Source organism: Camellia sinensis, chromosome 6 (genome assembly GCF_055761805.1).
Source record: "Camellia sinensis isolate YWXY chromosome 6, ASM5576180v1, whole genome shotgun sequence".
In the NCBI taxonomy this organism is placed as follows: Eukaryota; Viridiplantae; Streptophyta; class Magnoliopsida; order Ericales; family Theaceae; genus Camellia; species Camellia sinensis.
The window spans coordinates 2,435,001-2,445,000 of record NC_138966.1 but is presented as its reverse complement, the minus strand read 5'-3'; positions in this window follow the sequence as shown (position 1 = coordinate 2,445,000).

The following is a 10,000-nucleotide window of genomic DNA, read 5'->3' as shown; positions in this document are numbered from 1 at the left end:
CAAGGCTTGGGCTTGCCATGCTGCTGGCAAAGGCCGCGGCATGGCATGCTGCCGGCAAAGGCCGCGGCATGGCATGCTGCCGGCCAAGGCCGCGGCATGGCATGCTGCCGGCCAAGGCCGCGGCATGCCATGTTGCTGGCCAAGGCCGTGGCATGGCATGCTGCTGGCCAAGGCCGTGGCATGACATGCTGGCCAAGGCCGGGGCATGGCAAGCTGCTGGCCAAGGTCGTGGCATGGCAAGCTGCTGGCCAAGGCCGGGGCATAGCACGCTGCTGGCCATGGCCGTGGCATGACAAGCTTGCCAAGGCCGGGGCATGGCGTGCTGCTGGCCAAGGCTTTGGCATGGCATGCTGCTGGCCAAGGCCGTGGCATGGCATGCTGCTGGCCAAGGCCGTGGCATGGCATGCTGCTGGCCAAGGCCGTGGCATGGCATGCTTGCCAAGGCCAAGGCATGGCATGCTGCTGGCCAAGGCTTTGGCATGCCATGTTGCTGGCCAAGGCTGTGGCATGGCATGCTGCTGGCCAAGGCTGTGGCATGGCATGCTGCTGGCCAAGGCCGTGGCATGGCATGCTGCTGGCCAAGGCCGGGGCATGGCATGCTGCTGGCCAAGGCCGTGGCATGGCATGCTGCTGGCCAAGGCCGTGGCATGACATGCTTGCCAAGGCCAAGGCATGGCATGCTGCTGGCCAAGGCTTTGGCATGCCATGTTGCTGGCCAAGGCTTTGGCATGCCATGTTGCTGGCCAAGGCTGTGGCATGGCATGCTGGCCTAGGCCAACGTGCCACCGCCACCGCCGCGGGCCGCCACTCGACGCATCCCGTGCTTGGCTATGTAGTTTCGATGCCACAAGCCAATGCCACAAGCCAAGCGATGGCATGTGCCAAGCGCCCGCCTAGGCATAGGCGTGGCCTGTGGCCTGGCCATGCTGGCCAGCCTTAAGGGAGGTGCCCCCCCCTTATAATAGCCTGTTAAGCCCTTTTCAATCTGGCAGGAGGAAACATCAAGCATGTTCGAGGAGTCATAATGGGGTTTTTTTAAAAAGTAATGGTTTTTTGCCAAAACTTTCAACATGAAAGTTGTATGAAATAATTTAATACACCATAAACAAAAATTATAAAAAAATATTTGGCCACCGGAATATTTTATTTTAATTTATTTCAATTTTAATACTTAAAAAATAATAAAAATTACTAAAAATACTCAAAAAATTCTAGAAAAATTCCAACAATTATAAGATGAGGCACTAGTAATTATAGTAATTTTTTTAATTATTTTTTTATTTTTAATTTATTTTATTATAATTTTTATGAGTAAATAAATAATTAAAAAGCCCGACGAACGTGCAAAAACTCTTAGAGAAACCCAGCAAGCATCGGATAGCTCGAATGCAAATAACAAACGCAACAGGCAACTTCCGAGGGACATACTTTTCCCAACAAGCTTCCACTGGGGAAAGCACTAGCAACGGGTTCGCAAGTCAAAGGCAACCAAACGGCTATTACCCGAGGGACAAGCATTTCGCAGGGCAACATATACGTAAGTCAAAGCCAAACCAAATGGCAATTACACGAGGGACAGGATTGCTTGCCAAGGGCGTGGCATGCGATGTTCTAGCCCAAGGCAAAGGCACGCCACGCTGCGGGACAAGGCCGTGGCAAGACATGCGGCTGGCCTTAGCCTTGGCATGGCATGCCGCCGGCTTTGGCTGGGCTGCGTTGGCCTTGCCATGGAATGTTGCTGGCTTCGGATGGGCTGCCTTGGCCTTGGCCTTGGCCGTGGCATGGCATGCTGCTGGCCTTGGCCTTGGCCTTGGCATGGCATGCTGGCGGCTTTGGCTGGGCTGCCTTGGCCGTGGCATGGCATGCTGCTGGCCTTGGCCTTGGCATGGCATGCTGCTGGCTTTGCCTGGGCTGCCTTGGCCGTGGCATGGCATGCTGCTGGCCTTGGCCTTGGCATGGCATGCTGCTGGCTTTGGCTGGGCTGCCTTGGCCGTGGCATGGCATGCTGCTGGCCTAGGCCTTGGCATGGCATGCTGCTGGCTTTGGCTGGGCTGCCTTGGCCGTGGCATGGCATGCTGCTGGCCTAGGCCTTGGCATGGCATGCTGCTGGCTTTGGCTGGCAGCCTTGGTCGTGGCATGGCATGCTGCTGGCCTTGGCCTTGGCATGGCATGCCGCCGGCTTTGGCTGGGCTGCGTTGGCCGTGGCATGGCATGCTGCTGGCCTTGGCCTTGGCATGGCATGCTGCTGGCTTTGGCTGGCCTGCCTTGGCCGTGGCATGGCATGCTGCTGGCCTAGGCCTTGGCATGGCATGCTGCTGGCTTTGGCTGGCCTGCCTTGGCCGTGGCATGGCATGCTGCTGGCCTAGGCCATGGCATGGCATGCTGCTGGCTTTGGCTGGGCTGCCTTGGCCGTGGCATGGCATGCTGCTGGCCTTGGCCTTGACATGGCATGCTGCTGGCTTTGGCAGGCCTGCCTTGGCCGTGGCATGGCATGCTGCTGGCCTAGGCCTTGGCATGGCATGCTGCTGGCTTTGGCTGGGCTGCCTTGGCCGTGGCATGGCATGCTGCTGGCCTTGGCCTTGGCATGGCATGCTGCTGGCTTTGGCTGGGCTGCCTTGGCCGTGGCATGGCATGCTGCTGGCCTAGGCCTTGGCATGGCATGCTGCTGGCTTTGGCTGGGCTGCCTTGGCCGTGGCATGGCATGCTGCTGGCCTAGGCCTTGGCATGGCATGCTGCTGGCTTTGGCTGGGCTGCCTTGGCCGTGGCATGGCATGCTGCTGGCCTAGGCATTGGCATGGCATGCTGCTGGCTTTGGCTGGGCTGCCTTGGCCGTGGCATGGCATGCTGCTGGCCTTGGCCTTGGCATGGCATGCTGCTGGCTTTGGCTGGGCTGCCTTGGCCGTGGCATGGCATGCTGCTGGCCTAGGCCTTGGCATGGCATGCTGCTGGCTTTGGCTGGGCTGCCTTGGCCGTGGCATGGCATGCTGCTGGCCTTGGCCTTGGCATGGCATGCTGCTGGCTTTGGCTGGGCTGCCTTGGCCGTGGCATGGCATGCTGCTGGCCTAGGCCTTGGCATGGCATGCTGCTGGCTTTGGCTGGGCTGCCTTGGCCGTGGCATGGCATGCTGCTGGCCTTGGCCTTGGCATGGCATGCTGCTGGCTTTGGCAGGCCTGCCTTGGCCGTGGCATGGCATGCTGCTGGCCAAGGCCTTGGCCTGGCATGCTGCTGGCTTTGGCTGGGCTGCCTTGGCCGTGGCATGGCATGCTGCTGGCCTTGGCCTTGGCATGGCATGCTGCTGGCTTTGGCTGGCCTGCCTTGGCCGTGGCATGGCATGCTGCTGGCCTAGGCCTTGGCATGGCATGCTGCTGGCTTTGCCTGGGCTGCCTTGGCCGTGGCATGGCATGCTGCTGGCCTTGGCCTTGGCATGGCATGCTGCTGGCTTTGGCTGGCCTGCCTTGGCCGTGGCATGGCATTCTGCTGGCCTTGGCCTTGGCATGGCATGCTGCTGGCTTTGGCTGGGCTGCCTTGGCCGTGGCATGGCATGCTGCTGGCCTAGGCCTTGGCATGGCATGCTGCTGGCTTTGGCTGGGCTGCCTTGGCCGTGGCATGGCATGCTGCTGGCCTTGGCCTTGGCATGGCATGCTGCTGGCTTTGGCAGGCCTGCCTTGGCCGTGGCATGGCATGCTGCTGGCCTAGGCCTTGGCATGGCATGCTGCTGGCTTTGGCTGGGCTGCCTTGGCCGTGGCATGGCATGCTGCTGGCCTTGGCCTTGGCATGGCATGCTGCTGGCTTTGGCTGGGATGCCTTGGCCGTGGCATGGCATGCTGCTGGCCTTGGCCTTGACATGGCATGCTGTTGGCTTTGGCTGGGCTGCCTTGGCCGTGGCATGGCATGCTGCTGGCCTTGGCCTTGGCATGGCAAGCTGCTGGCTTTGGCTGGGCTGCCTTGGCCGTGGCATGGCATGCTGCTGGCCTTGGCCTTGGCATGGCATGCTGCTGGCTTTGGCTGGCCTGCCTTGGCCGTGGCATGGCATGCTGCTGGCCTTGGCCTTGGCATGGCATGCTGCTGGCTTTGGCTGGGCTGCCTTGGCCGTGGCATGGCATGCTGCTGGCCTTGGCCTTGGCATGGCATGCTGCTGGCTTTGGCAGGCCTGCCTTGGCCGTGGCATGGCATGCTGCTGGCCTAGGCCTTGGCATGGCATGCTGCTGGCTTTGGCTGGGCTGCCTTGGCCGTGGCATGGCATGCTGCTGGCCTTGGCCTTGGCATGGCATGCCGCAGGCTTTGGCTGGCCTGCCTTGGCCGTGGCATGGCATGCTGCTGGCCTAGGCCTTGGCATGGCATGCTGCTGGCTTTGGCTGGGCTGCCTTGGCCGTGGCATGGCATGCTGCTGGCCTAGGCCTTGGCATGGCATGCTGCTGGCTTTGGCTGGGCTGGCTTGGCCGTGGCATGGCATGCTGCTGGCCTTGGCCTTGGCATGGCATGCTGCTGGCTTTGGCAGGCCTGCCTTGGCCGTGGCATGGCATGCTGTTGGCCTAGGCCTTGGCATGGCATGCTGCTGGCTTTGGCTGGGCTGCCTTGGCCGTGGCATGGCATGCTGCTGGCCTAGGCCTTGGCATGGCATGCTGCTGGCTTTGGCTGGGCTGCCTTGGCCGTGGCATGGCATGCTGCTGGCCTTGGCCTTGGCATGGCATGCTGCTGGCTTTGGCAGGCCTGCCTTGGCCGTGGCAAGGCATGCTGCTGGCCTAGGCCTTGGCATGGCATGCTGCTGGCTTTGGCTGGGCTGCCTTGGCCGTGGCATGGCATGCTGCTGGCCTTGGCCTTGGCATGGCATGCTGCTGGCTTGGGCTGGGCTGCCTTGGCCGTGGCATGGCATGCTGCTGGCGTTGGCCTTGGCATGGCATGCTGCTGGCTTTGGCTGGGCTGCCTTGGCCGTGGCATGGCATGCTGCTGGCCTTGGCCTTGGCATGGCAAGCTGCTGGCTTTGGCTGGGCTGCCTTGGCCGTGGCATGGCATGCTGCTGGCCTTGGCTGGGCTGCCTTGGCCGTGGCATGGCATGCTGCTGGCCTTGGCCTTGGCATGGCATGCTGCTGGCCTTGGCCTTGGCATGGCATGCTGCTGGCTTTGGCTGGGCTGCCTTGGCCGTGGCATGGCATGCTGCTGGCCTTGGCCTTGGCATGGCAAGCTGCTGGCTTTGGCTGGGCTGCCTTGGCCGTGGCATGGCATGCTGCTGGCCTAGGCCTTGGCATGGCATGCTGCTGGCTTTGGCTGGGCTGCCTTGGCCGTGGCATGGCATGCTGCTGGCCTTGGCCTTGGCATGGCATGCTGCTGGCTTTGGCTGGGCTGCCTTGGCCGTGGCATGGCATGCTGCTGGCCTAGGCCTTGGCATGGCATGCAGCTGGCTTTGGCTGGGCTGCCTTGGCCGTGGCATGGCATGCTGCTGGCCTTGGCCTTGGCATGGCATGCTGCTTGCTTTGGCAGGCCTGCCTTGGCCGTGGCATGGCATGCTGCTGGCCAAGGCCTTGGCCTGGCATGCTGCTGGCTTTGGCTGGGCTGCCTTGGCCGTGGCATGGCATGCTGCTGGCCTTGGCCTTGGCATGGCATGCTGCTGGCTTTGGCTGGCCTGCCTTGGCCGTGGCATGGCATGCTGCTGGCCTAGGCCGGCTGCATGCCAGGCCGCCCAGGCCGTGCGCATGCCATGCCGTGCTGCCCAGGCCAGCTGCATGCCAGGCCGCCCAGGCCGTGCGCATGCCATGCCGTGCTGCCCACGCCGCGGGCATGCCAGGCCGGCTGCATGCCAGGCCGCCCAGGCCGTGCGCATGCCATGCCGTGCTGCCCACGCCGCGGGCATGCCAGGCCGGCTGCATGCCAGGCCGCCCAGGCCGTGCGCATGCCATGCCGTGCTGCCCATGCCGCGCGCATGCCAGGCCGCCCACGCCCGCGCGGATGCCACGCCATGCTGCCCAAGGCCGCGCCCAGGCCGCGCAAGGCCGCGGCCAGGCCGCCCAAGGCCGCGCCCAGGCCGCGCAAGGCCGCGCCCAGGCCGCGCAAGGCCGCCCAAGGCCGCGGTCCAGGCCGCCCAAGGCCGCGGCCGAGCCGCCCCGGGCCGCAGCCCAGGCCGCGGTCGAGCCGCAGTGCATGTAACCCAAGGCCGCAGCCCAGGCCGCGCCCAACATGGGGCGTACCTGCCACTGCCTTGCCCTGGACAAGGGAGGTGCCCCCCCCTTATAATAGCCTGTTAAGCCCTTTTCAGTCTGGCAGGAGGAAACATCAAGCATGTTCGAGGAGTCATAATGGGGTTTTTTTAAAAAGTAATGGTTTTTTGCCAAAACTTTCAACATGAAAGTTGTAGGAAATAATTTAATACACCATAAAAAAAATTAAAAAAAATATTTTTTTACCGAAAATATTTTATTTTAATTTATTTCGATATTAATACTTAAAAAATAATAAAAATTAATAAAAACGGTCAAAAAATTATGGAAAAATTCCCATAATTAAAGGATGATTCACTAGTAATTATAGAAATTATTAAATTATTTTTTTCATTTTTTTTATTTTATTTTGATTTTTTTATGCCAAATAAGGGCTTTAAAAATTCGAAAAGCTCCAGAAAAATTGCAAAAAAATAGGGAATGACATTTAAAATTGATTGTAGTGCATTTTTAATTGTGTTGCACGGTTTGGGTAAGATTATAAAAGAATCATGTTCAAAAAGATCGATCGAGGCGGTGGCATGCCATGGCCTTGGCCTTGGCCATGCCTTGCACAGGGACTTGGCCTTGCCCACTGCCTTGGCCTTGGCCTTGGCCTTGGCTTTGGCCTTGGCCTTGGCCTTGGCATGGCATGGCATGCTCGCCGAGGCCGTGGCATGCCTTGCTGCTAGCCAAGGCCGTGGCGTGGCATGCTCGCCCAGCCCGTGGCATGCCATGCTCGCCCAGCCCGTGGCACGCCATGTTGGCCCAAGGCATTGGCATGGCATGCCGGCCAAGGCATGCTGGCCAACGTTGCACAAGGCGGTGCCATGGCATGGCATGCTGACCAAGACCGTGCCATGGCATGCTGGGCGAGGCCGGGCATGGCATGCTGGCCGAGGCCGTGGCTTGCCATGCCGCCACGGCCGTGGCATGCCGGGCAACGGACCGGCATGGCCCAGCCCGTGGCACGCCATGTTGGCCCAAGGCATTGGCATGGCATGCCGGCCAAGGCATGCTGGCCAACGCTGCGGCACGGCGTGCTGGACAAGGCGGTGCCATGGCATGGCATGCTGACCGAGGCCGTGGCATGGCATGTTGGGCGACTCCGTAGCAAGGCATGCGGGCCGAGGCCGTGGCATGGCATGTTTGCAACGCCGTGGCAAGACATGCGGGCCGTGGCATGGCATGGCATGCGGGCCGAGGCCGTGGCACGACATGTTGGCCAAGGCTAAGGCATGGCACGCCGGGCAACGCGGTGGCATGGCATGCCGGGCAACGCGGTGGCAAGGCATGCGGGCCGGGGCCGTGGCATGGCATGTTGGGCGACGCCGTAGCAAGGCATGCGGTCCGAGGCCGTGGCATGTCATGCGGGCCGAGGCCGTGGCATGGCATGTTGGGCGACGCCGTAGCAAGGCATGCGGGCCGAGGCCGTGGCATGTCATGCGAGCCGAGGCCGTGGCATGGCATGCGGGCCGAGGCCGTGGCATGGCAAGTTGGGCGACGTCGTGGCAAGGCATGCGGGCCGAGGCCGTGGCATGTCATGCGGGCCGAGGCCGTGGCTTGGCATGCGGGCCGAGGCCGTGGCATGGAATGTTGGGCGACGCCGTAGCAAGGCATGCGGGCCGAGGCCGTGGCATGTCATGCGGGCCGAGGCCGTGGCATGGCATGCGGGCCGAGGCCGTGTCATGGCAAGTTTGGCCCAGGCCGTGGCTCGACATGTTGGCCAAGGCTAAGGCATGGCACGCCGGTCAACGCGGTGGCATGGCATGCTGGGCAACGCGGTGGCAAGGCATGCGGGCCGAGGCCGTGGCATGGCATGTTGGGCAACGCCGTAGCAAGGCATGCGGGCCGAGGCCGTGGCATGGCATGCGGGCCGTGGCCGTGGCATGGCATGTTGGGCGACGCCGTGTCATGGCATGCGGGCCGAGGCCGTGGCATGGCATGTTTGGCAACGCCGTGGCAAGACATGCGGGCCGTGGCATGGCATGGCATGCGGGCCGAGGCCGTGGCATGGCATGCGGGCCGAGGCCGTGGCATGTCATGCGGGCCGAGGCCGTGGCATGTAATGCGGGCCGAGGCCGTGGCATGTAATGCGGGTCGAGGCCGTGGCATGGCATGTTGGGCGACGCCGTACCAAGGCATGCGGGCCGAGGCCGTGGCATGGCATGCGGGCCGAGGCCGTGGCATGGCATGTTGGGCGACGCCGTAGCAAGGCATGCGGGCCGAGGCCGTGGCTCGACATGTTGGCCAAGGCTAAGGCATGGCACGCCGGGCAACGCGGTGGCATGGCATGCTGGGCAACGCGGTGGCAAGGCATGCGGGCCGAGGCCGTGGCATGGCATGTCGGGCAACGCCGTAGCAAGGCATGCGGGCCGAGGCCGTGGCATGGCATGCGGGCCGTGGCCGTGGCCGTGGCATGGCATGTTGGGCGACGCCGTGGCATGGCATGCGGGCCGAGGCCGTGGCATGGCATGTTTGGCAACGCCGTGGCAAGACATGCGGGCCGAGGCCGTGGCATGGCATGCGGGCCGAGGCCGTGGCATGCCATGTTGGGCAACGCCGTGGCAAGGCATGCGGGCCGAGGCCGTGGCATGGCATGCGGGCCGTGGCCGCGGCATGGCATGTTGGGCGACGCCGTGGCATGGCATGCGGGCCGAGGCCGTGGCATGGCATGTTTGGCAACGCCGTGGCAAGACATGCGGGCCGTGGCATGGCATGTTGGGCAACGCCGTGGCAAGGCATGCGGGCCGAGGCCGTGGCATGGCATGCGGGCCGAGGCCGTGGCATGTCATGCGGGCCGAGGCCGTGGCATGGCATGCGGGCCGAGGCCGTGGCATGGCATGCGGGCCGAGGCCGTGGCATGGCATGCGGGCCGAGGCCGTGGCATGGCATGCGGGCCGAGGCCGTGGCATGGCATGTTGGATGACGCCGTAGCGAGGCATGCGGGCCGGGGCCGTGGCATGGCATGTTTGGCAACGCCGTGGCATGACATGCGGGCCGTGGCATGGCATGGCATGCGGGCCGAGGCCGTGGCGTGGCATGTTGGGCAACGCCGTGGCAAGGCATGCGGGCCGAGGCCGTGGCATGTCATGCGGGGCGAGGCCGTGGCATGGCATGCGGGGCGAGGCCGTGGCATGGCATGCGGGGCGAGGCCGTGGCATGGCATGTTGGGCGACGCCGTAGCAAGGCATGCGGGCCGAGGCCGTGGCTCGACATGTTGGCCAAGGCTAAGGCATGGCACGCCGGGCAACGCGGTGGCATGGCATGCTGGGCAACGCGGTGGCAAGGCATGCGGGCCGAGGCCGTGGCATGGCATGTTGGGCAACGCCGTAGCAATGCATGCGGGCCGAGGCCGTGGCATGGCATGCGGGCCGTGGCCGGGGCATGGCATGTTGGGCGACGCCGTGGCATGGCATGCGGGCCGAGGCCGTGGCATGGCATGTTTGGCAACGCCGTGGCAAGACATGCGGGCCGTGGCATGGCATGGCATGCGGGCCGAGGCCGTGGCATGGCATGTTGGGCGACGCCGTGGCATGGCATGCGGGCCGAGGCCGTGGCAAGGCATGTTTGGCAACGCCTTGGCAAGACATGCGGGCCGTGGCATGGCATGGCATGCGGGCCGAGGCCGTGGCATGGCATGTTGGGCAACGCCGTGGCAAGGCATGCGGGCCGAGGCCGTGGCATGGCATGTTGGGCAACGCCGTAGCAAGGCATGCGGGCCGAGGCCGTGGCATGGCATGCGGGCCGTGGCCGTGGCATGGCATGTTGGGCGACGCCGTGGCATGGCATGCGGGCCGAGGCCGTGG